The sequence below is a fragment of the Anguilla rostrata genome, chromosome 6, assembly GCF_018555375.3.
Source record: "Anguilla rostrata isolate EN2019 chromosome 6, ASM1855537v3, whole genome shotgun sequence".
Classification (NCBI taxonomy): domain Eukaryota; kingdom Metazoa; phylum Chordata; class Actinopteri; order Anguilliformes; family Anguillidae; genus Anguilla; species Anguilla rostrata.
Window position 1 is genome coordinate 48,686,803 of NC_057938.1, and position 24,172 is coordinate 48,710,974.

The following is a 24,172-nucleotide window of genomic DNA, read 5'->3' on the forward strand; positions in this document are numbered from 1 at the left end:
CAGAAACATGGCGCACTGCAGTACGGCGTGTTTCACTAGAAGGCTGTCACTGCTTAACACTCATTTTAGCGAGCTAAGCCCTGCAGGACAGTGAGACACAAACTTAGGACCTCCACAGGAAGGGTGTGTTATGATAACTCCCCTGAAAACAATCAAGTGTAATCTAGAATCATTATAATAGCTCTCGGCATACAATTTTAATTAAACGGGAGATTAGACGTAACGAATTAAAGATTCATTCATTAACCTAAAACTCATCAGGTGGGGATTATTAATATGATTAATTATGGCACAATGATTCTAATGATTCTCTGTAATGATTCTCATAAGTCTTAAAAAGTCTTAAAAAACAAATTGGAAAAATAAAACTAAGATTAGCTCTCGGCTGATTTGCATGCTAACTTGCGCTGTGTGGAATTGTATTTATATGTTGCAACTCGTCAGATAACGGAGAGGGAGGATGCAGAAATATGTTTCGCTTTTGCAGGATCGGACTGCAGATATTGCCCTCCGCGTCTCCCTGGCACTGCTGTTCGTGACGTGACAATAACAGGGTTCCAAGTGACATTTCTGTTAAACAAGACCAGGTCAAAACCTAGTATACGGCTGGACCTAACACACGTGATCCGGCCGTCCAATGGTGTAACTTCATAACTCGGCCGACCAATGGTGTAACTTCATCACTCACTCAGTCACAGACGTTCGCGTTTGTAGGGCTGGCCCCGCTGTTGCGGTCCAGCCAAAAATGAATTATGCAGAAATACATGCTGTATTTATCATTCTTTACGTGTGTGTGCGGTGCTATGCATGTGTGTTTTAAAAAAAGTTTAAAATCTGGGTGTAATTCCAGTTTTCAGGCAGTGATAAAACCAATGAGCTCATGAGAACTTTAAAGCTCTTGAAGAGCTGTAGAAATGACAGACAGAGCCCGGTAATGTAATTCTCAGGTCCTGCTCTGAAGAGAGAAGGTGTGGTAATCCCGCAGAAAAGAGCTGTCGTCTGTACTCACAGTGTGCTTCTCACATTGATCGCAGCTCCTCTCGGGCTGTCCTTGTGCGGCCCAGACGGCGTGGAGGCCGGGAGCCTTTGACCTGCCGCACGGGGAAAAAAACGGACCAAATTAGCATACCGGAGCCAATCAAAGGAGACAAAAAATCCAATAATTCTGTCATAATTGTAAGAAATATGATTGATTAAATTTATAGGTGTCCAAAATGCTTTACAGTGAAATACTGTAACCCCCCCCCCCCATTTTTACTGATAAGATGCAGAAATCTCTGGGAAATGGACTCATAAAGCTTTTGCTTTAAACCGACAGAAAGCTGACTCCCCTTCCCTGATTGATTTATTGATTGATTGGTTCATTAGGTTAAAGAAGAGCCTCTTGCTTATGACTCTGCTTATGTGGTCAGAGGTCAATAGTTGCTCTGATATGAAAGGTGGGGCGCACATAACTCTGACTCTCCTGAGAGTAGATATCAATCCCAGCAGGTGATGGTGGAAGGTCTATGAGCTTTTCCCAGCAGCACCATTCCTCTCCTTGATCATGTTTAACATTTGTGGCTTCCCTCACTTCACCCAGCCCCTCTGACCCTCTGTGCTACCGCTAACTAACTGAGACTGCATTACCGCCAGCTAACCTAGTCTGTGCTAGCGCTAACTGCGGCTGTACTACTGCTAACTGAGTCTGCATTTCCGCTAACTGAGTTTGTGCTACCGCTAACTAACCAAGTCGGTGCTACTGCTAACTGAGGCTGTGCTACTGCTAACTGACTGAGTCTGCACTACCGCTAACTGAGTCTGCACTTCCGCTAACTGACTGAGTCTGTGCTACTGCTAACTAACTGAGTCTGCGCTACCGCTAACCAACAGAGCCAGTGTGATCATTTTCCCAGCCATATTTCCAGGCTTGTGATCATATTTCCAGCCATAACGGTGCGATGACGGCAGTTGGACTTCCTCGCCATTTGTTATGCAACCCCGTCTGAGTGGCGTAATGTACTGGCATCGATAACGTCAGCCTGGCTTGTGAGAAACCCTCCACTCTGCGCTGTGCGCGCGTGAGCGCAGCCCTGGCGTCTGTGCACCGGCGGCGCGGCTCCGCGATCGACCGCGCCGGGTTTCCGCTCCTGGCGCGCGGCGGGTCGGGAAGGGGAATGCCATTAAGGGCATTAGATTAGCGTTGCTTGTAATGTTTGCGTCTGTCTGCCGGCTGCCGTTTGTCTAATGTTGCAGGGCGGATCGCACAGCCGCGCGCGGATAAGTGGTCCGGGGGGGGGGGGGGATCAGCGCCGCTCAACAGGGGCTTGTGGTGCTGGAGAACCCCAGGAAGGTGAAGTGCATTTATGCCCCCCCACCTCCCCACCCCCAGTCGGGGTGTCTGCTGGTCACGGATACAGGAGGCAAGTAATAGGGGAAGTAATGCTGCCTCTCACTAGCCCCTTTACAAACAAATCACGGTGACAACACGGAACCTCAGTTGGCTATAATTGACATGACCAGCACCAGGCTCCGCCTCCTAACAGCCTAACCACACTACATAGGTGGTACATGTAAAAAATTTGAAGTTAAACAGTGGACCTAAGTATAATAATTTCTGCCAAGCTAATAACTAATTGTTTTTTTTTAGATATTCCCTCAAATCTGATAATCTGTGCGTGCTGCCAGCAGTTAGGGTTGCTGAACATTGGTTGAGTTTCTTTGGCGTGAGCTGTTATCAGCGTTCTTTCCGAAAATGAGTCTTCTCGGTTTGGCGCGTACGATTGGCCACAACGCGGGGGTGTCGCGGCTCGGTAACGTCCGTGCTTCGATGACACAGCTACAGGGCGTCTCCTGCAAACTCTGCGCAGGTTAATTAGAATTTGAAGGGCTTGGAGAAGCTTTTGCAGGACAGGGCTAGGACAACATCAGCGGAGAGACGTCTGGCTCGGGCCTTCACAAAACGCTGTATCGAAACGCGCTGACGCCGCGGCTGGTTCCCACGTCTGCTGGACGAAATCCACAACACCTGCCTCGCCGAACAGAGAACTGAGGGAATTAAAGATGGCCTGCGTGTGTCTCGGGACCCGGACCGCATCCGTGCCCATATTTTTACCTCTGGGGTGGCAAACAGTGCTTTAATTTGCACGCAGAGAAAGAGAGAGAGAGAGAAAGATAGAGAGAGAGAGAAAGATAGAGAGAGAGAGGGAGACCGCAAGGAGTCGGAGAGGCCATGTTTGATGTTGACACAAAAGCGGGAGATGAAGGCACAGGCATGCCTCACCCCTCCGAAGACAACTCGTCCCATTATCCCGCTGTCGTACTGTCAAAAAAAAGAGGAAAAAAAAAATATATATATGCAGTATGTGTGTGTATATCTATATATACATCGGCAAAGTTCAAATGGAACTCTGTGCAGCCTGTTTGCTCTGCGGAAAGGAGCCGTTTATTAATAGTGCTGGGGGGGGGGGGTGAGGTGACCGGATTGTCCCAAATTTCACATCTGCACGGTGGCTGCAAGCCGCAGATAGCCTTCAGGAATCAGGGCTAAGAGCCTCCCTCTTCGGTTTCGCTGCAGCGGGCTGCTGGGTTCCTCTGATATTTGCAGCAGCAATAATACGAGCTAGCGCGCGTGGCTAATGTAATCACCACAACAAAGCCCTGCTTCATTTCCAGTTGTGCTAGATGTGCTGAAGCTCATTGTGGCTTTTCCTCCCTGTGAATCACCAGGCAGATTTTTTGTTGTTGTTGCATTGTTACAAAACGCTGCTAATGTGAGACTCCGGCGTGTCACACATTAATATTGGAAATATTAAAATCTTCTCTTTGCCCATCCTATTAATAATTTCTCTATACGTCTGTGTGAAGTTTTTTTTGGTGGTGTGTGTTAGGAATGCAAGTGCAACTTTAAAGGGGTTTCTATATTTCACCAAATTTCTCTCTCTTTCTCCCTCTCTCTTTCTCCTTCTCCCCATCCCCCACTCTGCGCTCTGATTGGTCGAATTAACTCTGCAGCCTCCTGCTGTGAATAATTACTTTTGATCCAATGCGGATCTCACTCTCACCCCCCCTCCCTCGCTCTCTCTCGCTCTCCCCCCTCCCTCGCTCTCTCTCGCTCTCTCTCTCCCTCCCTCTCTTTCTGTCTTTTACTTTTAAGCTCCCGCTTCCTACTCCCCCATGCACGTGTATGCATGCACACACAAATACTCTCTCTCTCTCTCCCCCTCCCTCCCTCTCTCTCTCTCCCTCGCTCTCTCACTCCCTCCCACCCACCCTCTCTCTCTCTCTCTCCATTACTGTAATGTGGTGCGCGGGCTTTATTAAAATGCGCTTGTTGTCCCTGGCAGCTGGTCGATGAGCGGCGAGGGGACTGTTTTGGGAGGCGGCCCAGCTGAGGGCTGCTGACTCCACACCCTCCGCTGCGCCCCTTTGATTGCCGCGGACGGGACACGTGGCACGCCGTTGATTACCGCTCGCTTCCTGAACGGTCCCCCAGATATGGCTCTCGGGGCGCCCCGCCCCCGCGCTGATTTCGGATGGGGGGGGGGGGGTTATGGGGGGTTGAAACGCGCCCAGCTGAGCCGCGCGCGGTTCAGTCCGGATCAAGATGGGCGGAGCCTTTCCTGTGCGTTTCCTCGAGTTAAATCACGCTCATTCAAACGACAACCGACACCACCCTCTCTTTTCATTTTTAGTTGTGGGGGGAGGGGTTGGGGTGGGAGATTGGCTGCATGGACAGTGCACCGGATCTCGGGTGCTGCCCGCCTGCCACGCTCTGAGCGCGCTCTGTGCACCCCGAGCGTGTGCTGCCCCCGTTCAGCCTGACCGACCCCGTCGCTCACGCTCACGCTCCCCAGCTCAAACGTGCAGCCGCGGCGCGCCAAAAAAAAAAAAAAAGGACATGTTGAAGCGGAGATTAATTTCTCAGCGCTCTGCAAATCGAGCTCGGCGAATAGAACCTGAAAGGTCACGCGAGCTCAGCGCTCTTCGGGAACGCAGGCTTCTGTACGATTCCGTACCGAGATCTACAGACCAGCATCCGTCTCGAGATAAAACATTTTAAAAAACGACCGATCTCGGTTACGATCTGAGGATCTTTATCGCCCCAGTAATTTCTGCCTAATCTTTTAATTTCCCGCAATCCGGGAGACGCTCCTTTCATGTCATTCGCGTTCTCGCTGTGGGCCGCCCCGGCTGGCGACAGCCTTACACAGGAAGTAAAGACAAACTGACGGGTTTCAAGGAGGTTCCGAAACACGGAGGCAGCAGATTTCCCGTTTTGTCTGAAGTTTCTTCGGAAACGGGAAGAATGCGCCTCGACCCGGGGCGCGGCAGGACAGGCCGCGAATTAAATTACCGGGGCGGCGTAATGCAATCCCCGATCTCTACCTACTCCAGGTAACCCAATTAGGAGGCGGAAAACACAGCTGGGCCGTTTTCTGCGGCGATATTGCAGAGCGAGGGGGAGGGCGTTTTGAGTGACAACCGGAGTGAGGGTGCACCATGGGAAATAACGCGATCGCTCATTTGCATCGCGACGGCCTCTCTCCTGTCGGGACGGACGAGCGAGCGAGTGAGCGGCAGCTGCCGTGGAGACCGGCGAGCCTTCAACCGTGCCTCTTTAATCCAAAGAGCCCGAACTGACAGGAAGTGCGGGAGAAGAGCGCGTACGGCCGAATTTGGAACGCTCCGCGTGAGCCTCTCTCCGTGTTAGCGTTCGGCAGAACAAAAAGTCTTTGTCTTTGAACGAAAGTCAGAACCGTCTGGACTTCTGTGATGGCTTCTCTGTTAACTTAACATTCGTAGGCCTTAACAACAAAGCAGAACGCGCCATCGGGCCTCTGATGATATGTTCAGTCGACGCAAGCTACTATGCGTACAACTTTGGTTAAACACACGCACGCGTGCACGCCGAGGATCTTACGTTTCACCGTACCCGTTTGAAACAACGCCTCTGGCTGTAGCCTAGCCTCCTGGTGTATAATTATCGTGCGTTCGGTCGCGGTTGACGGCTAACGCGCCGAGCGCAGGCGGAATCACAAGTTTGGAATTTACCGCCTCCCATTAAGAGGGAGTCTGTTTGCTCAATAGATTCTGACAAACGGGTAAAGGTGCCGCTCGGCGATAATGGGATGCGTTGTCTTCGGCGCGGCGCGACAAAAGGAGCGGGAGTCCCTGGACGCAGCTGCCCGGCGCTTTTGGCACAATTATCTTTTTTTAAGCCGCCTTAATTGCAGGTAGACGAGCCCCCGAAGCTGAACCGCCCCCATTATGCCCGCCGAAGAAAAGCGGCTTGATTGCGGCTCGCCCCGCAGACGCCGCCGCTCCTTCGCGGTTTCGGGGCCCGCGCTAAAACATTCCGCGCCGGGCCGCTTTTTATTTCGGGCTCAAAAGCCCCCCCCCTTCCCCGACACCTGCGCCTCTTGGACCCTGCCGCTCGCCGTCTCCGCGGCGTCCTCCATTATCCACCTGCTCCTCCGAGGAGCTGTCTTTCTCTTCGCCCGCTGCTGAGGCTTGTGAGCGGGAAATCAAATGCGATTTCTGTTTTCTTTTTCTCTCCTTTTTTTTTTTTTGTCAGCGACAATTAATGTGGCCTTCCCTCTCTCCTGCGTGTGTGTGTGTGTGTTTCTCTTCCCTCCCCTTGTTTCTGTGAAACATCTCACACAGTTATTTGTGAAGAATGAAAAGAAACTGCAGCAATTGTTTTCCTTTTTGAGTTCTTTCCTCTGGGTTTCTTCTCTTCTTCTCGCGGTCCACCGAGGGGATTAAATAAGAAATTGTTTTTATTTTATTTTTAAAATACCATTCGTTTCTGTAGCTCCTCCTGGATTTGTACGGTGTCCCTGTTTATTTTTGTATTCCCTATTTTCTTTTCACCCCTCGCATTTGGAACGCTCAATCTGAATTACTGGCCCATCTCCCTGCTGAAATGTCACGCGTCGATTTTGGGCAGGTGCGAGCGCTTTCGTGCGAGGCCTTTGAAATGGGCGCGGTCGGCCGCTCCCCCGCTTCACGCCGCCGTCCAGCGGCTGATCTCAACCGCTACCTCGCCGGAGGAAATCCGGCCTTTCTCCTTCCGCCCGCGCTTCGGGAAAAAACCCGCGCGTTTAACGCGGCTCCGCGGGAAAGGATTCCGAGGCCGTGATGCGAAACCGTTTTCATTCAGCTACGCAACGGCGTTGAGCAGCAACGGCGCCGAGCAGCAACGACGTCGAGCAGCAACGGCGCCGAGCAGCAACGGCGCCGAGCAGCAACGGCGTCGAGCAGCAATGGCGTCGAGCAGCAACGGCGACGAGCAGCAGGGGTGTCGAGCAGCAGGGGGGTCTGGAATCTCGGCCGAGCACGCCGGCGTCGGCCACTACGAGCCATACATTTTCGTGAAGAAAAAAAAGGAAAAAAAGAGCGGGGCGCTGACAAATCATCAGTAACTACAGTGGAGTCGAGAAAGCCCGAAAACCGAATTAAGTTTAGGCCGCGCGACGGTGGAACGGCGTCAGAAGCTGCTGGCTCGTCCGCTCTTGTCAGCACCAGGACCCCTGCCAGCGGAGAGAGCTGCAGGGCGGGGCCCGGGCTCGCCTGCGCGTACATCGTGGTGAGAGGCTCCCTCGCTCCCTCTCTCACCCGCCGGCCCGCTTGCTCGTTGGGGGGTTCGCTCCCCGCGCCTCCGATGCCTGCAGGGGCCCGGGACGCGCAGGGCCCGCTGCCGCGTGACACGCCCGCTTGGCACCCCGCCGCGGGCCGTACGACCCGCTTTTAACGCAGCGCGCACGCCTGGACCATTTAGCCAAACCCCCCCCCCATCCCATCCCCACCCCCCACCCCCCACCAATCCCATCCCCCCCCCTTTTGTTGTGGAATTTCTTTTTCCAATAAAATAGTTGCCAGCTAATGGATTTTTCCTTTATTCATTGGATGCGCTGAATGATGACTCTCCAGGCAGTTCTTAAACTTGATTTACAATTAAACGGAGTCAGGCTATTTTCTAATGATTCTTAGCTGAGCAGGTTTTATTGCACTACTAAGCTGCGTTATTAACAAACCCTGGCTTTCTTTCCTCCCAGTGGGGCATCTAAAATGCTTTGTCCTTTTTTTTTCAGAGAATGAATAAGCCTTTCCCTCCCCCCACCCCCATGATGCATTTTGGCATTTTTGGCAATAAATATAAACATGCATACACACACACACACACACACACACACATGCAACCACATATCATTGCACGCACACACTCACGTACCGTATATAAATTTAAAGATGCTCGGTTTATCACGACTTTTAAGCTTTATTAAATCGTTCACATAAAGCGGACTCTTTCATTTAATTATGGGGTTTTTTAGGAGCTCCGTGTGAACCCGGACTTGACCGTGAGGCTCGGCGTTTTCGTCGGTTTAGCCGCAGCCCCAAACCCGAGCCGCGGGGACCGGGCTGCCGGGGCGGGGCGGGGCGGCGCTGCGGTATCTCCCCCGCGCAGGGGCTCGCATAATCACACGCCGCGCAGATTTAGGTCACAGCAAACAGGGCCCGCGGCCCGTCAGACTGAGGGGGGGGGGGAGGGAGAGAGAGAGAGAGAGAGAGAGAGACCCTACATCAGGGGCGAGAGAGAGAGAGAGAGACCCTAGATCAGGGGTGAGAGAGAGAGAATTGAAATTGAAAATTGAGAGAGGTAGAGAGAGAGAGAGCGAGAGAGAGACCCTACATCAGGGGCGAGAGAGAGAGAGAGAGACCCTACATCAGGGGCGAGAGAGAGAAAGAACTAATCAGGGGAAGAGAGAGAAGAGAGAGAGAGAGAGAGACCCTAGATCAGGGGTGAGAGAGAGAGAAGAGATATAAGTGAAAGAGAGAGAGAGGGTAGAGAGAGAGAGAGAGAGAGAGAGAGAGACCCTAGATCAGGGGTGAGAGAGAGAGAGAGAGACCCTACATCAGGGGTGAGAGAGAGAGAGAGAGACCCTACATCAGGGGTGAGAGAGAGAGAGAGAGAGAGAGAGAGACCCTAGATCAGGGGGAGAGAGAAGAGAGAGAGAGAGAGAGACCCTACATCAGGGGTGAGGAGACGAGAGAGAGACCCTACATCAGGGGGTGAGAGAGAGAGAGGAGAGAGACCCTAGATCAGGGGTGGAGAGAGAGAGAGACTAATCGGGGAGAGAGGAGAGAGACCCTAATCAGGGGGAGAGAGAGAGAGAGAGAGACCCTAATCATGGGAGAGAGAGAGAGAGAGACCTAGATCAGGGTGAGAGAGAAGATGAATTGAAAATTGAGAGAGGTAGAGAGAGAGAGCGAGAGAGACCCTACATCAGGGCGAGAGAGAGAGAGAGACCCTAATCAGGGGGAGGAGAGAGAGACCAGATAGTGAAGGATTGAATTGAAAATTGAGAGAGGTAGAGAGAGAGAGCGAGAGAGAGACCCTACATCAGGGGCATACAGTCTTATCCAAAAAGGGCCGGTGTGGGTGCAGCCTTTTGTTTTAGCCCAGCGCTACGACACACCGATTTGACTAATTAACCCGCCGCGGTGTTCAATCAAGGCCTTGAAGAGTAGAAATCAGGTGTCTTAGCGCTGGGCTTAAACAAAAAAACCAGCGCCTTTTCAGATTAAGGCTGGACACCACTGCCCTACACGGTGAAGGCTAGTATGTAGTCGAGCCAGGGGAAAGTGGCTGTGAATTCACTCATTTCTTTTCTGCGTATCGTAGAAAGAGAGAAAGAGAAGATGATTTTCTTCAGACTCCCCTCTGTGCGTGAGGAGATAGTGGCTCTGTGGCTTGATGTATTTTTTTTTTTTCTTTTTCCCAGTCCGTGACACACAGACGACAGATTAGAGAAGACTAGAGCATGCCGAATGTCTAAGTGCAAGTAAAATCTCTCCCCCCCGCCTCCCCCCCCCAAAAATAAAATCTATTCAATCATTAATTCAGTCTGCTTTAACTTCACACCCTGCTGTTATTTTACATTTATATATCAATAGGAGCTCGAAGTATCTTTTTCCCAAGCGTGCTGCCCAGTACAAGTTACATGCGAGTAAATTAGGCTAAATGTAGGCAAACCAATGGACTGTAACACGACAGAAAAAGACTGGTATCGTATGCTTGTACAGGAATGTCTGGCCAAAGTCTATACATTTTTCAGTTGGACAGCCTTTGAGCCTTACACAGTAAGCTTTATAAAATAAAATATCAATTTATGATCTGTATAGTTATTCCTGATCTTTATATTAGCGTGCTGAACATAAAAACAGACACTAAGTAATGAGATGAATAAATCTAAAAGAGACATGTTTAGAAATTACATGAGGGATCCTTAAAGTTCTGTAATACAGAGAAGAGGGCTGCAGTGTACTCACTCAATTTTACAAAAATTCACATAACATGTCTTGAGAGGTTTGATAGACCTGCTAGACTACACACATACACATTAACTTTGTTTAATTGTCTCTATTTGTTATTACAGTTAAACGCAACAATGAACCCTATTTATCAATGCAGAGACTACTTGATGTCAAAGTCCATACGAATCCACACACACACACACACAGAACTTTGGTTTATCAAGCCTTATTGAATAGTTAACATGAAAAGGATAGAGGACACTCAAGGTTTAGTTTACAAGTCTATTCATGTGCTGTAATTTGCAACAGGATTGGTTCCAGTGTCAGCGATATTGTTTTTCTATTTTTATTTTTGTATCATTTCAAAGCTAATTTTCTTAGCTGTCTTTTTCTCTGGTGTTGTTTTCCCTGTTCTCAAGCCATCACGGAATGATATTGTGTTTTCAGTAGCAACGACGAATGGAAAGGTTTTAAGCAATTAAACCATTCCCTGTCATTTCCTACACTAATTTTGCTTTATGTAATTCTTGAGATATAAAATGTCACGTAGTCATGATGTGACTGCTCAGTTTGTCTCCAGTTGTCTAGTGATGTGCACCATGCTGTCCACCATGTAGACCCTGTAGGAAATGGCTGTCATTTCAAATCCGCCGTTTTTGAATATCGTGCTTCTGTAGTTCAACTGATCGTCTTTTTTTTCGTATCATTTTACACCCCGAGGAACTCAGCCTGGCTAAATATAGAATGAATAAAGTAAGTGAAAATTCCACACGATTAGCAGTCTTTTGCAGAAAGACATTCGCAGCCACGGAAAGCTCTACTTCCTGGGGTGAACTACAACCAGCATGGCTAAATGTTGTGCTGTCATTAAATGTAGTCGTCACTTAATGCATCATTCGTTATCACCAGCGAATACTCCCTGTGATTATTTAACGTTCTCTGCGACGCTTGTTGCGGTAATGGCGCTGCACTGTAAATAAACACAAAAACAGTTGCGAGTGTTATATGTCTCTGTTGGCTGAGTGAATTTAAATCCGCTGCAGTGTGCCACCAATACAGTCTTCAGGGTTTCATTCTCACCAGGGCTGAAGCCAGACAGAGAGAAGTTTACCGCCATGGTTACCCCATGTTTTTTTTTTTTTTTTTAATTTCCGCCAACCGCTGGATATTCTGCTCTGTGTGACGTGTTCAGACGCGTGCACACGCTCCACACGTCGCCAGATTTCGGACGTACCCGTTTTTTTTTTTTTAACGTGCGGGTCACTTTCGAGTGGGGCGGTAATTGCTGACAGTGGCGAGCCTCTTTTCGCTAATAGCGTGGTGCTGGAGTGCTATTGGTTTGTAATGGCTCAGGGGTCTTATGCAGTGTTTGACTCAGGGAAAAAAAAAAAAAAACAAGACAGGTTTTTATGTTGTGTGCCGCTAGCCAGGAGAAACAATAGGTAGCTACTGTGAAGCTTAATTAACGTTTCTACACCGCGGCAGCGTTCAGTGCATCTCCCTAAAGTCTGGAAGTGCTCAGTAAGCCTGGAAGTGCTCAGTAAGACGTACCATAGGGCTTAAAAATAAAGCTATATTTCTACTTCTCTATCCATCCAAATATTTCCATTGAGAGTTAATACCTTTTTTCGAATTCAAATCTTTGATCGCCATACACATCATGGCCCTGTTGAGGTCCGCTGTATCAGAGTGAGCCGCAGCGGATAGCTCATCAAATCATCAGCGAAACGGTCTGGGTGGATACATAGCATTCTGGGTAAGCGGAAACATCACTTTATTTTATTTTTAATTTTGGGCGAACTGCCCCTTTAACCAGCCGGCTTATGACAGGAAGACGGGGCGTGGCGTTTAAGAGAAGATCCCGCTAAGTAACGGGTAATGTGTGAAATGTGGGGATGAGTAAGTGAGGCCATGATGAGGGCCCTGCCAGGACCGAGGCAGTTTGTCAGCAGGGCTCTCGAGGGCTGCTGTGCTTGTGAAACGGGCGCTGTGAGGACCCTCCTGCTCCTGGCCTGAGCGGGACGCTCACATCTGCTGCATTCAGACCCGCAGCAGGCCAGAGATCAGCTCTGCCCGGAATCAGCATCCAGTGTTTTTCCCTTGTGTGCTTTAATACACACACACACACACACACATACACACACACTCACCAACACACACACACTCACCTACACTCACCTACACACACACGCACTTAAAAACACACACATACACACACTCACCAACACACACACACTTACACACCTACACAGACATCTAAACACACACACTTACACACACACATACAAACAAATACACACACTCACCAACACACACACACACACACACACACACCTAAACACACACACTTACACACACATACACACATACAAACAAATGCACACACACCTGCACATGCAGACACACACACACACACAGAGCTATACACACACACATACACTTACACACACCTAAACATGCACACATACACACACACACACACACACACACACCCGCCTGACTGTGGCTCACTGTGGAAGCGGTCTGGCTCTGCCCATCGCAGTGTAACTGGCTCTTATCAGAGCTGAGGCTGAGTGCTGAGGTTTCTATTAGACATATGGATAAAACATTCAGCAGCAGGAGCAGTGGTGCTGAATGCTTTATCTATACGGGGAGGGCGTCAACACCATAGCGCTGGCACTGTCTTCTCTTATTTCTCTCTGTTTCTCTCAGCTCTCTTTCCCTTTCAACCGCTCTCTTACACTCTTTCGCTTCTCCTCTCATCTCTCTTTCTCTCTTCCTCTCCCTCCCAGCCTCTCCCCTCCCTCCCTCCTTCCCTCCCTCCCTCTCCTCTTCCCTGCTTTTTTTTCCTCCAAATCTGTCAGTGATTGCAACAGTGGAGTCTCCTGAGTCATCATCAGTGGTGGTGTAATGGTGTGGAACCGGCCAAGGTGAATGGTTATTACTTATTGAGTTGCTGATTGCCACACCAAGACAAGAACTCATCTGTTACAGGCTGGATCACAGTCCATTTTTCCCCCCCCTTTTTTTCTGCAAGCTGTAGATTTTTATTTTCCACGCGATCGTCGGCACGGCAACGTCAAAATAATGGTTAACATCGATTTGCGTAAAGCTTTTAGCTTTTTTCGTTTTATGCCTTTCCAAAGATTAACCGCACGGGACAACCCTTTTCCTGCCTCGTCCACACGTTGGGCTAGATGCCGTCTTGTCAGAAATGAATCCGAGCAATAACAGAAATATTTTCTCAAGACGTAGAATTCTGTTTATCGGCCGAAGACGAGAACGTATTTTTAATGCACATTTTTATGTAGCAGTAAAAAAATTTGCACAGCAACCAGTTCTTCATCGCTGAATTTTCTTTGCAGCACTTTACCCTCATCCTTTTGAAAGCTATAATACGCTGAAAATATGCCTGAATCCAAAGACTGAATTGGCAAAGCACATCTATAGCTGCATATTCCAGCTGGAAATATGTTTTATTCCATTCAACACAGCACATCGTTCAGATTGACTCAGTCAAGTGGATATCGGTAATGCCGAGATTAGGTCCTATTGACATGATTAATGCATTGAAACAGAATTTGAATTAAAATGAAGTGGTGCAAAAGATTTTGCTTCAGTTTATTGTGTATGAATTGGTGCTATAATAAGACGTTTTAACGGAAATTACTTTTTTGAAATTAATTGTCCAAGAAAACATAGAGAAAAATTTTCATACAATTTTGAAGGGGTCAAATGGTGAAAAGATGCTTCAGTTATTGTTCATTTTTTAAATCTTAAATTTAAAAATCTAATTGTTTTGTCATAGACTGGCTGGTAGGCTGGTGGCTGAATTTTGACACATTGAACAAAACTGAATACAACTGATTAAAAAAGTAAACGCTTTAAATATAGGCTGTAAATAGTAGGCTGTAATCACAATGTTTTTCAACACATAAAAATCACTCTATACTTATATATCAATCCATATATGGACATCCTGAATAGAACCTTGAATAGCAGTGTCAGACCAGCCAAAGCTTCAGCATGACAACAAATCACAAAGCTTGCATTTTGATCTGGACTGCTTCACTGGTCACCAGAAACGCTACTGCAGGTCACAAGGTCACATGTCAAGGTCACAGGCATCCCTGATTGGCTTTCACAATTTCAGCTGTTCAACTCTGACAAATCGCACCGGGGGTACTGCTGCACCCGGACACACATGTTCTGCTCTCTTCTCCCTGCTGAAAGCTAGTAATTCTGAAGTTAAAATTTCATACACAAATATGCCTGAGCTTCCTCGTACATTTTATGATTTCAAGAGTCTTTTTCTTATGCGTTGTTATCTTTCTTCCGTTCCCATAATGCCATATCCATTAAGCATTTTTGCAGCACTATAGAGCTCCGTGTAGGTTTTTCCATAACCCCTAAGCCAGTAAACACACAGGTAATGTACTTCAAACTTAAAAGCTCTGCAGTGCATTCTGTGTTTTGTAAGACGGCTGGGTATCGGGGCACTGGGGAAAGATCACCGGACGGCGGGTCTGTTTGCAGTGTGATTTAAGGCCTGTTTTAAGAAGTGACCCCGTGCAGATATTTTATTAAAGCATCTCTGCGCTCCCTCCCATCCCCCCGTCCCGCGTGCGTTCACCGCAAACCGAACCCGTGCGGCGTTCTCGCTCGGCGCCCGAAAACGTTCCCCAGGCGCCGCGTCGATTCAAACGCGGCCCTGTCAAACAGCGGGGATTCGCTCCCCCCTTCGGGAGGGGGAGAGGAAGGATGGAGTAAACGCTGTCATTATAAAGCGCTAACATCTCTCTCTCCCTCCTCTTCCGTCTTCTTTAAAAAGCCCCGATGAGGAAGGTCCGCTCGTCTTCGCGGGCCCTGCCGGGGGGGGCTTATTCGCGAAGCCTTGGGGCGAGGGCCGAGGCCCGGAACAACGACCGAGCTTCGCTTACGAGCCTTCCGTCCTGGAGGGTGACCTGGGCCTCGACAGCGCGTTTAAACAAATGCAGTCAGCCGCCTATTGAGATGGACAGAGACAGAGAGAGAGGGACAGAGAGAGAGAGAGAGAGGGACAGAGAGAGAGAGAGGGACAGAGAGAGAGAGAGAGAGAGAGAGAGAGAGCGCATCCCAGACCTGCACAAAGAGGGCCCAGCGAGGAGGGCGTATTGAATAGGATGATGCTCGTGTCTTGAGTGGCCGCGGGAGATGCACAGTGCTCGGGACACCCTAATTGCCCCGGCACTTTGAATCCTTTCAGTTCTCCGCCCCCCCCCCCCTTCCTGACGGAGCCATTGAAACGGCAGCCTCCTCGGGGGTGCGTCATTGTGACCCGGTGGGGGGGGGGACCCAGCGGAGAGGAAGACTGCTACACTGCCCCCTCACCCCCCCCCATCCCTGTGGCCCTTTAAAGAAAAAAAAAAGAAAGAAAGAAAAGGAAAAAACCAACGGCTTTTTTTTTTCTCTTTTGTGCGTCCGTGGCCCCCAGAAGGCAGAGTGCATCTGGTCGCTTGCCACGCCGACCGGGGTCCCCCGAGCAGGTCGGCCAAGGTCGGGTCCTGAGGGACCCCCCCCCAAAAAAAGAGGGCACAGCCCAGGGGACCGGGGGAAGGGGGACCCCTGCCGGTGCCGATAGTGTTGGGGAACTCCCCACTCCTGGGGCTCGTCCATCATGGCCGTGCCTGTCAATCAAAGCCGCTGTCAGCGAGACAATGGCTTCCGCCGCTCGCTGTCAGGCGTCACAGACCAGCTGATGAACGACGTGCCATATGTCTTAATGATCGGCCAACAGTCGTCCCGCCGGCGTCGAGAGCGCCCCGCTAAAAACTGATTAAATGTGACGCCGCTTGGCCAGAGAGAGTTTAACGTGCGGTTTGTGTGACTCACCTCAATCTCACCCAGCCATTTCATACTGGACTTACATTTTTAGACACACTCAAGTAATTGTTGTGGACAAACACAATGGGCCATCATTCATGAAACATTCGTACGATCACATTTGATCGTAAAACTGTGCGTAAAGAATGTTTCTAAGAACATTTTGGCATTCATCATTTTTTTTCTCATCTGTATTTGTTCATGGCTGTTTCCTTAGGCTAGCAGGCAGCGTTCATCATCTCATACACCTGGGATATCCGCAAAAACAAAGGCCTGCACATGTCATGAATCCCATATTGGTCTTTCATAGGAACATTTTTAAGAACAAAAGTAAGAATGATTTAAGAAACGTTTTGTGAATGAAGCCCATTATCTTGCATATTATGCAATGGCTGTTCCAGGTGTTGATTTAGCCCTTCTAGGGACAAACAAGATCTGCTTATTTGCACATGGCAAATCTTTGCAGTGCTACCGTACGGATTCCTCCACGCTCCTGTGCAGTGCCACTCTAACTGGCCCTTCAGTGACACGCCCAGGTTTCGGAAGAGGCCATAATGCCAGTCCCAGTGGGCAGTGGAGGCTAGAGCGCCAACGCGGGGCGCCTTCGTCTGAAGTGCCGAATCGGCGGCTACCCCAACAGCGCCAACAGTGCTACGCCGGGCGGCTAACAAGTAGCGCGCTCGCTATCGCCGCGTAGCAGGAAAAGTGCAGGCAGCAGCCGCCTGAACCCGCTCTCGCCATCCCTGGCCTTGAATTAAAACAGAGGAGCGCGTCGTTAAAGTGGGGGTAGTTAATGTCCCGCTGCGTTTTTAAATTGGATTCGTGGTGGGGGGAGTGCTCTCGGCCAGGCTGAACGGAGGCTCTCCGGGTGAGGGGGGGGGAGTTGGGGCTCCAGTGCGCTTACTCCACAGAGGGATAACGCTCCTCCAAATCCAGCAGCCACCTCGGTGGACATTAATGGCTGTGTTGTGTAACGGGTTTAAGACCCTTTGGCTGTGTAAGCTATTTTTTTTTTTTGCGGTCGTGGTTTGAGGGAGGTTGTTTTTTGTCTTTTACGCTGTTGTGTTGCTGCTCTACCGGGCCTTGGATTATCTTCTCTTGGAAGGCGGTTCCAGCCCCCGTGTTTGTTTCCGCATCCCCTGCGTGTTATGCCTTTAAATAAACGGTGTGTCCTTTTTCTGACCAGAGCCTTTCTGGACGGCAACAAAATGGAGGTAAGGCTCAGCCAGGGGAGTACGGCATTCAGCAGCGGCCAAGAAGGGCCAGAGCCGTCGCTAGATGTTTTGGCAATTTGTGCTATGATTATAATTTCCAACCCCAATCACACACACATTCAAATTTTTCAGAGAGATTTCTTGATGAGGTCATGGTTGATCATGGTTCTTGCATCTCAATATGAATTGTCATCTAATTAGTTAGGTGCCTGGTTAAGATCGTGTGGTTTTTAACACCAGTACAGCTCTTTTCTCGGATGTGTTGTCTCCATTTCTCCTCCAAAACACTTTCATTTCATAACACGTAATCGTCCTTCAGATTAAAGAAAGGCTTGCCAATGGACTTAAAAAAAAACTGATTCATTCTGGCCCAAAGTCCAGCCGTAGCAGCAGTTCTGTGCAGCTTCTGGGACGGTGCCCGGGGTGTTATTGGGTATTTGACCACTGTGTCATCCATCAAGCCACCGCAGAGTAATCGATGGAGCTCGGCACTGCAAAGGCTCTCCTGCCCGTGTGCCTGTGTGCCCAGTTTGAACCCCTCACATCCAGCACAACAACAGCAGTGACCTGAGCCAAAGCACCAGCACCTCCTTCATGCTGGTGACTGAAAGCAGTGGAGTTCTAGAACTCTGACTTCCTCCATGGTGAACAGCAACATGAGAAAACACGGTCAGCGGCGAATAATTTGTTGACCCCTTAAAGTGTGAGGTCACAAATACGAGATTAGAACGTTCTTAACCGAACATTCCAATCGCCACTGGTGACTGAACGCAGTGGAGTTCTAGAGCTCTCGACTTCCTTCACGGTGAAGACGCAACGCGCAGAGCACGGTCAGCTCTGGAAACGGTGCCATCTGCCTGCAGAGCTTCGGACCGGGGCCAAAGATTCCATCGATGCCACGTGCCTCGGCGTGGCAGGAGTGTTTCCCTGCCAGCGAACACGCTGTGCCCGCTAGCGGCTTGCCGTCAGCCCGGGCTGCGGGCCTGCCAGCAATCCGGAATGGAAATCGGCACTCCGGCGGTCCGCTGGCCGCTGCTGAAGGCGAGGCGGTTTAGATGAGGGTCAGCTGTTCAATGCAAAACGGTCCCGATCGCTCGATTCTTTAACGGGCTGGCGGACCCACGGCTGGCCCAGATGGTGCTGGTGTTCTGATAGGTGCTCGCTCGCCGGGGAATAATAACAATAATACAAGAAGATCAAACATTCCCTTCATTGATCGATTTGTTTACGCGGGTAACTGCCGCGAGGAATCTCCGCTTAAGTCGCTGTCTCCATTAGCGCCACTGAATCGCCGTGGAAGATGAGGTTCGATTGAGGGCAGCTCTCGGGATGCTGATTGGCCAATAAATGATTGCAGGGAGCTTGTGTGTGCAACCAACTTTCCGGGAACGACTATACTCCTCCGAAGCCGACCCAGTCACCTTTGGTGGCGCATACGAAACGCCCCAAACGGGTGTCTGGGGTTGATCAACCTGCAAATCGCCCCCACAGAACGCTGCCTCTTTAAAGGGATTTATTTTGGGGTTGGGGCGGGAGGGTGTGCGACTGGCTTTTGAAACTGGTGGAGGTCTTAATCCTGCACAATTAATTAGGGTATTAGGGAGTAGCCAGGGGGGGCATATGGTGTGTTTGCCCTGGTGTTAGTGTAGATATGGCCCATACCGCAGACACGTGTCGACTGGTTCTGCTTCCCTGTGCATACTGCCAAGTTTTTAGACCTATGACTCATATACCTATACTAATCTCTGATAGAGCAGGAAAAAACCCCTCTGGACTACTGCCGAGAAATATCAGCTCGACTTCGGACCAACGTGTGCTTTTTAAAAATCTTTTTTAAGCATAATCTCGTAAAACACAGACTTGCATGTGACACACCCGAGTAGATCAAGTGAGCCGTGAGCTGACAACGCTAGCCGCTAATTAGCATTTGTATTGAGAGCTTTGTGTTCACGCTGCCGATTTGCTGAGCGCCCAATTACGCATCCAAAATAACTCTGAAGCCGGCTACAAGCTGGTTCCTGTCGAGCCCGCCCCAGTGAATTATGGGTTTTCAAACTAAGTGGAACGCCAATGAAGCGAGGGGAAAAGTCTGAAGCCGCGTCGATTTTTTGCCAGCACAAGTTTGCGCCCAAAAGCTGCAGTAGCTTCCCTTGTGGGCATCGTAAGAGTGTTTCAGTACACAGTTTAAAGAGCGGAATTGAAAGCTGCAGTTTTGAATTTTACAATGGAGGCAGTTAGCAGACACGTTTAGCCAGAGCGGCTAACAGACGGTACGTTGAACATGGTTAAAAAGCCGCCGCTAGCGCTGAAGATAAGTAAAGCTACAGTCAGACCTGTGCCGTCACGGGGATGCAAGCCACAAAGACCTGCAAGTCAAAGGGAGAGCAGATCTAGGGTTTCATTCAAATAAAACATCGAGCTCCAGTGTGAAAAGGCCCGCGTTTTCCGTTATCGTTAGCTTCCGCCATGCTGTCCCAGTTGGGACCCATCCCACGACGCACTGCCTTATGGGAGACCACTGCGCTAACGTTGCGCCGCCATCTTTGGCTCCTGGCTCCCAGCCGACAGGAGGTCTTCTTTCTCGTTGCCGTTCCTCTGCGAGGTCGGACTGTCGGAGTACTGGCCGTGTGACCTGAGGAGAGTTCGCCGCCTCTCTCTGTGGCATCGGGGCCTCTCTCTTGCTCCTGGCTCTCGCTAATTTAGCCCAAACTAGACCGCCATCCCGGCTTTGATGTGGACGTGTGAAGTGGGGTAGCGGTGGGCAGTTTCGGGGGGGGCGTAATGAGACGAGTCCCACTCTCGCAGGCTTCAAACGCTGCCCGCTACACGCCGCGCTCTGGGGAGAGATCAAGTGCCTCGCCCCGCCACCCTCTCCCTGGCGCACGAATGGGCGTTAAACAGGAAATCCAAAGCGCCACGTCGAAATTCCTTCCCCTCCTTTAAGGGGCTCACTCGGGACCTTTTCCCACTTCGGCCGCCCCGCCGCGCGTCGTTCGGGGCCGTCCGCGTGCGTCACCCTGACTTCACGCTGTGTCGCGTCGTTTGTCGAGAAAACACCCGGTCGGTTTTACACCCTCGCCAGTGCTGCCCCTTCGCAATCCAATCAAGCCCCCCCCCCGTTGTGGTGATTTGTCTTTGTCAGGTTCAGATGCACGTTGACCGCGTGTTTATCTTCGTGCATTTGGGGGGGGCCGCGGGCCCCCAGGCTTCTAAAGGCGGGCCCCAAGCACACCCCCCGCGTATCTGCCCAGATCAGATTATCGTCGCCGCGGATAACAGAAACAATAATGGCGATAATAATTGTCATAAAAACGATGATGGTCGTGCCGGTGATGATGACGACGGTGGCGGCGGCGGCGATGATGATGATGATGATGATGATAATTGTAATCAATGGGGGGGGGGAGTGCAGCTGTGTGTATTTCACGGACGTTCGCCCCGCCGTGCGCCGAGAGAGGATTGATGTCTTTTCCCTAATTGCCACGGCGATGAGGCAGTGTGTTTTTCTCCCACCAGGGCTGCTATTACAGAGGTGGTGGTGGGGGGGGGGGGGGGGGGGGCTGCTCCAATCAGGACGAGCCAGGCCTTAATGATACCGCCTCATTTATCACTGTCAGTTCAGGATGGCCAGGAGAACAGGGGGAGGGAAGGGGGAGGTGGGGGGGGGCGGGGGAGGGAGAGCGAGCGGCGGCCCAGCCCCCGAGCCTGTCTGCTGGCTGTCTGTGCGCGCGAGTCCCAGGGCCCGCGGCGGCCTGCTAATCTGGGACCGAGGAGGGACCGGCTGAGGGGGGGGGGGGGGAGGGGCGCGGAGGTGCGGGCCGGAGATAGCGTATCGCCCCGCACACACTCTCGCCCCACCGGTCCGATCCGCGCGCTTCCGCAGCTGCCGGAAAAACTCTCAACAGCAGCCGGGGGGGGGGGAAGGAAAAAAAATGCTGAACGGCTCTTCATTTGTCTGCCTCTCCTTTGTGTTCTCATTCCTCTTCTCCCCATCCCTCTGTTGTTCTTCAGCTCCTTAATGAGGAAATCGTCTCATTTCTTTTTCTCTGAATTCTGCCAGGATACTCCCTCTTTGCCTTTTTGTCTTTTTGTTGTTTTTTTCATTTACTTTGAAACTGAATTGATATCCGTCCATTGTTTTCCTGAAGCCATAATGTCAAACTGGCAGTGTAAAGGCTTCAGATCAAAACAGCGTTGGTTCAAAGTGGGTCTTTTTTTCTTAAACCGTAGAATTGCACCCGGCCCAAAGTCCGGCCGTAGCAGCAGTTCTGTGCAGCTTCTGGGACGGTGCCCGGGGTGTTATTGGGTATTTGACCACTGTGTCATCCATCAAGCCACCGCAGAGTAATCGATGGAGCTCGGCACTGCAAAGGCTCTCCTGCCCATGTGCCTGTGTGCCCAGTTTGAACCCCTCACATCCAGCACAACCACAGCAGTGATCTGAGCCAAAGCACCAGCACCTCCTCCATGCTGAAGAGCCACATGAACAACGCGGTCACTGCTGAAGAACGTGTTCACCCTTTGAGGTGCGAGATCACAAATATGTGATCAGAATGTTCTTCAGCTAAGAACATTCAAATAGTGATGTAACAATAACTGGTGGTAATTGAAAGCAATGGAGTTCTAGAACACTGATTCAGATTTTTTAAAAATACCCCCATCTTCAAAGGACTATATATTATGAAGCCATCAACTAGGAGTAGGAAGGCATCAGTTTGTGTCTGGGCAAATGCGTTCGTTACAGCCCAATGTGCAACAAATAAGTGAACCTGAGCTGGGGGTGGGGAGGGGAATTCATCCAGTGGAAGGCGCCGAGAGCCGGGTAGGACCAGAGAGGGCCCAAGGTGAGCCGCATGTAATGAGGCTCATCCCAACAGAACCTTGGACACCCCCCCCCCCCCAAAGATCACACAGAGGACCCAGGACGTGACCCTCCTGAAATTAAAAACCCCGGAGGGGCGAGACGGGGGGGGGGTGGCGGTAGGGAGGCTGTAACTACCCCACATTCTGCACGGCAGTATTGGTCCAGCTGCAAACGGGGCGAATCTCCAAAGGAGAACATGTCATTTGGTGCTCCCTCCGCTGGTAGCCTCCCGTCACTAGCAGCTGCCTCACGCAAGCTCGACAGCGCAGCCCGTGGACCGCAATCAAGGAGCCCTGTGGACGCCATGGCAACCAGATGGACTGGGAAAGGCGACCCATTGAGAGCGGCCTGTGACGTCCAGCCGAAGGGCTGCACTGCACACAGGCTCTCTCTTCTCCCTCAGCTACTACACACACACTACCACAATACCCCCCCCCCCCCCACACACATCTCCAGGATCTCTCCTCACATTAAGGAAGCCGTTCTCCTTACAGACATATACGCTCACAATACAGGGGTCTCGTCTGTAAAAGTCATTATATGAAGTCAGGATTACATCATTGGCAACAGCCTGTATCAACCATTCGAAGAGTAGAATTTTTGGAATGTTTTGCAGCGTTCTAGAATTTAGTGTTCTACATCTGCATTATTCACTCATATATTTGTGATCTTACACCTCAAAGGGTTAAAAATGTGTATGTATATCCCACAAATACATTTCCTTTGCACTACTTTTCCAGAAACTATCAGAAGTTTCCCATCCCCCTGCCTTTTTAAACATTCGGGTCTAATTGGAGCTTGAAATGAACGCCGAGCTTCACTGGGGGTCGGGGAAAATAAATATTTGACAGAGATTCCTGTGGAAGTTTTTTTTTTAAGAGAACACGCTAGGTAGCCACACCAGGCCTTTCGAAGCTGAATCATAAATACTTGATATAGCAAACCAAACAGGCACCCTGAGGGGCTAGACAGAGTCTTATTTCCCCATAATGAGCCTCCTTTCTCGCAGCGAGTGCCCTTTAACCCTTTAAGGCCTGGATAATGCGCCTCTCTGCGTCACGCACAGCCGGGTTCTCGGCCGGTTCCTCGTAGCTTCCCCCCCGGCGTACGCTGGCCGGGTCGGGGACGTTGCGCAAAACGGCCGTCCAATATGGCCGCCTGAAACGTCCTGGTGCTGCGTGGCAGAGGTGGCGTGGCCAGGTGCGCTGGAGCGGCGCTCACCAGCGTAGCCGTCACGCGGGGGAACTGGCGGACGACGCGCGGGTGACATCGCCGATAAGGCCTCAGCTGGGCGATGGGGCTCTTTTTATTTGTTCGACGGGATTTCGGGGGGCCCCCGGACCAGCGCAGTTAGTCATTTCGGACTCTGCGGCAGACCGTCGGAGGAGCTCGAGAGCTGCTCGCCCGGGTCAATCCAAACCCCTCCCCCTAACCCCCCCCACACCCTCACTGTTTCACCACATGTACTTGTGCAGTATCTCCTCTACCTGATGGAGGCCCATTTACCCCCCGGCCCCTCCACCCTCAGCCCTGAGCAGGGCTCCTTGCTGCCTGCTTATTTATAAGAGCACGTCCACTGAGTGCTCCTGCACTCCTGGCTCTGGCCACACAAATAAAGCCAAATTATTTTTACTTTTCTCCCCCCCCACCCCCCTACTGAAAAACTGCTTTGCAGTAGAATTACTGTATGGATGTTTTTTCTTTCTTTTTTTATTATTATGGATGCACGCTTAATTTGAAAGGGTTTGGTCTCCAGTGGTTTCACAATCTGATTAATTCTTTTATTTGTTGGTTAATTCATTCATTTTTGTTTGTTCATTCAATAATTCTCAGCTAATGCTGTACTATTTTCTTCTTTTTCTTATAATTATGTCTTGATGTTGTTAATTGACCTGAAAAATTGAAGGTTACTTACATAGTTAGGAAGAATTAG

The 24,172-nt window shown here is 50.4% G+C and overlaps 1 protein-coding gene and 1 long non-coding RNA gene across 5 annotated transcripts in view; one reads left to right on the forward strand and one right to left on the reverse strand.

Moving 5' to 3' along the window:
• The window catches only part of LOC135257477 (uncharacterized), a 74,751-nt gene that overhangs the window by 17,285 nt on the left and 33,294 nt on the right, over positions 1-24,172 (reverse strand). For both annotated transcript variants that reach the window (XR_010330659.1, XR_010330660.1), the window contains exon 3: positions 1,010-1,091. This is a non-coding gene — a long non-coding RNA (uncharacterized LOC135257477). The remainder of the gene's footprint in view (positions 1-1,009; positions 1,092-24,172) is intronic.
• The window catches only part of msraa (methionine sulfoxide reductase Aa), a 62,637-nt gene that overhangs the window by 10,243 nt on the left and 28,222 nt on the right, over positions 1-24,172 (forward strand). The window lies entirely within an intron of this gene.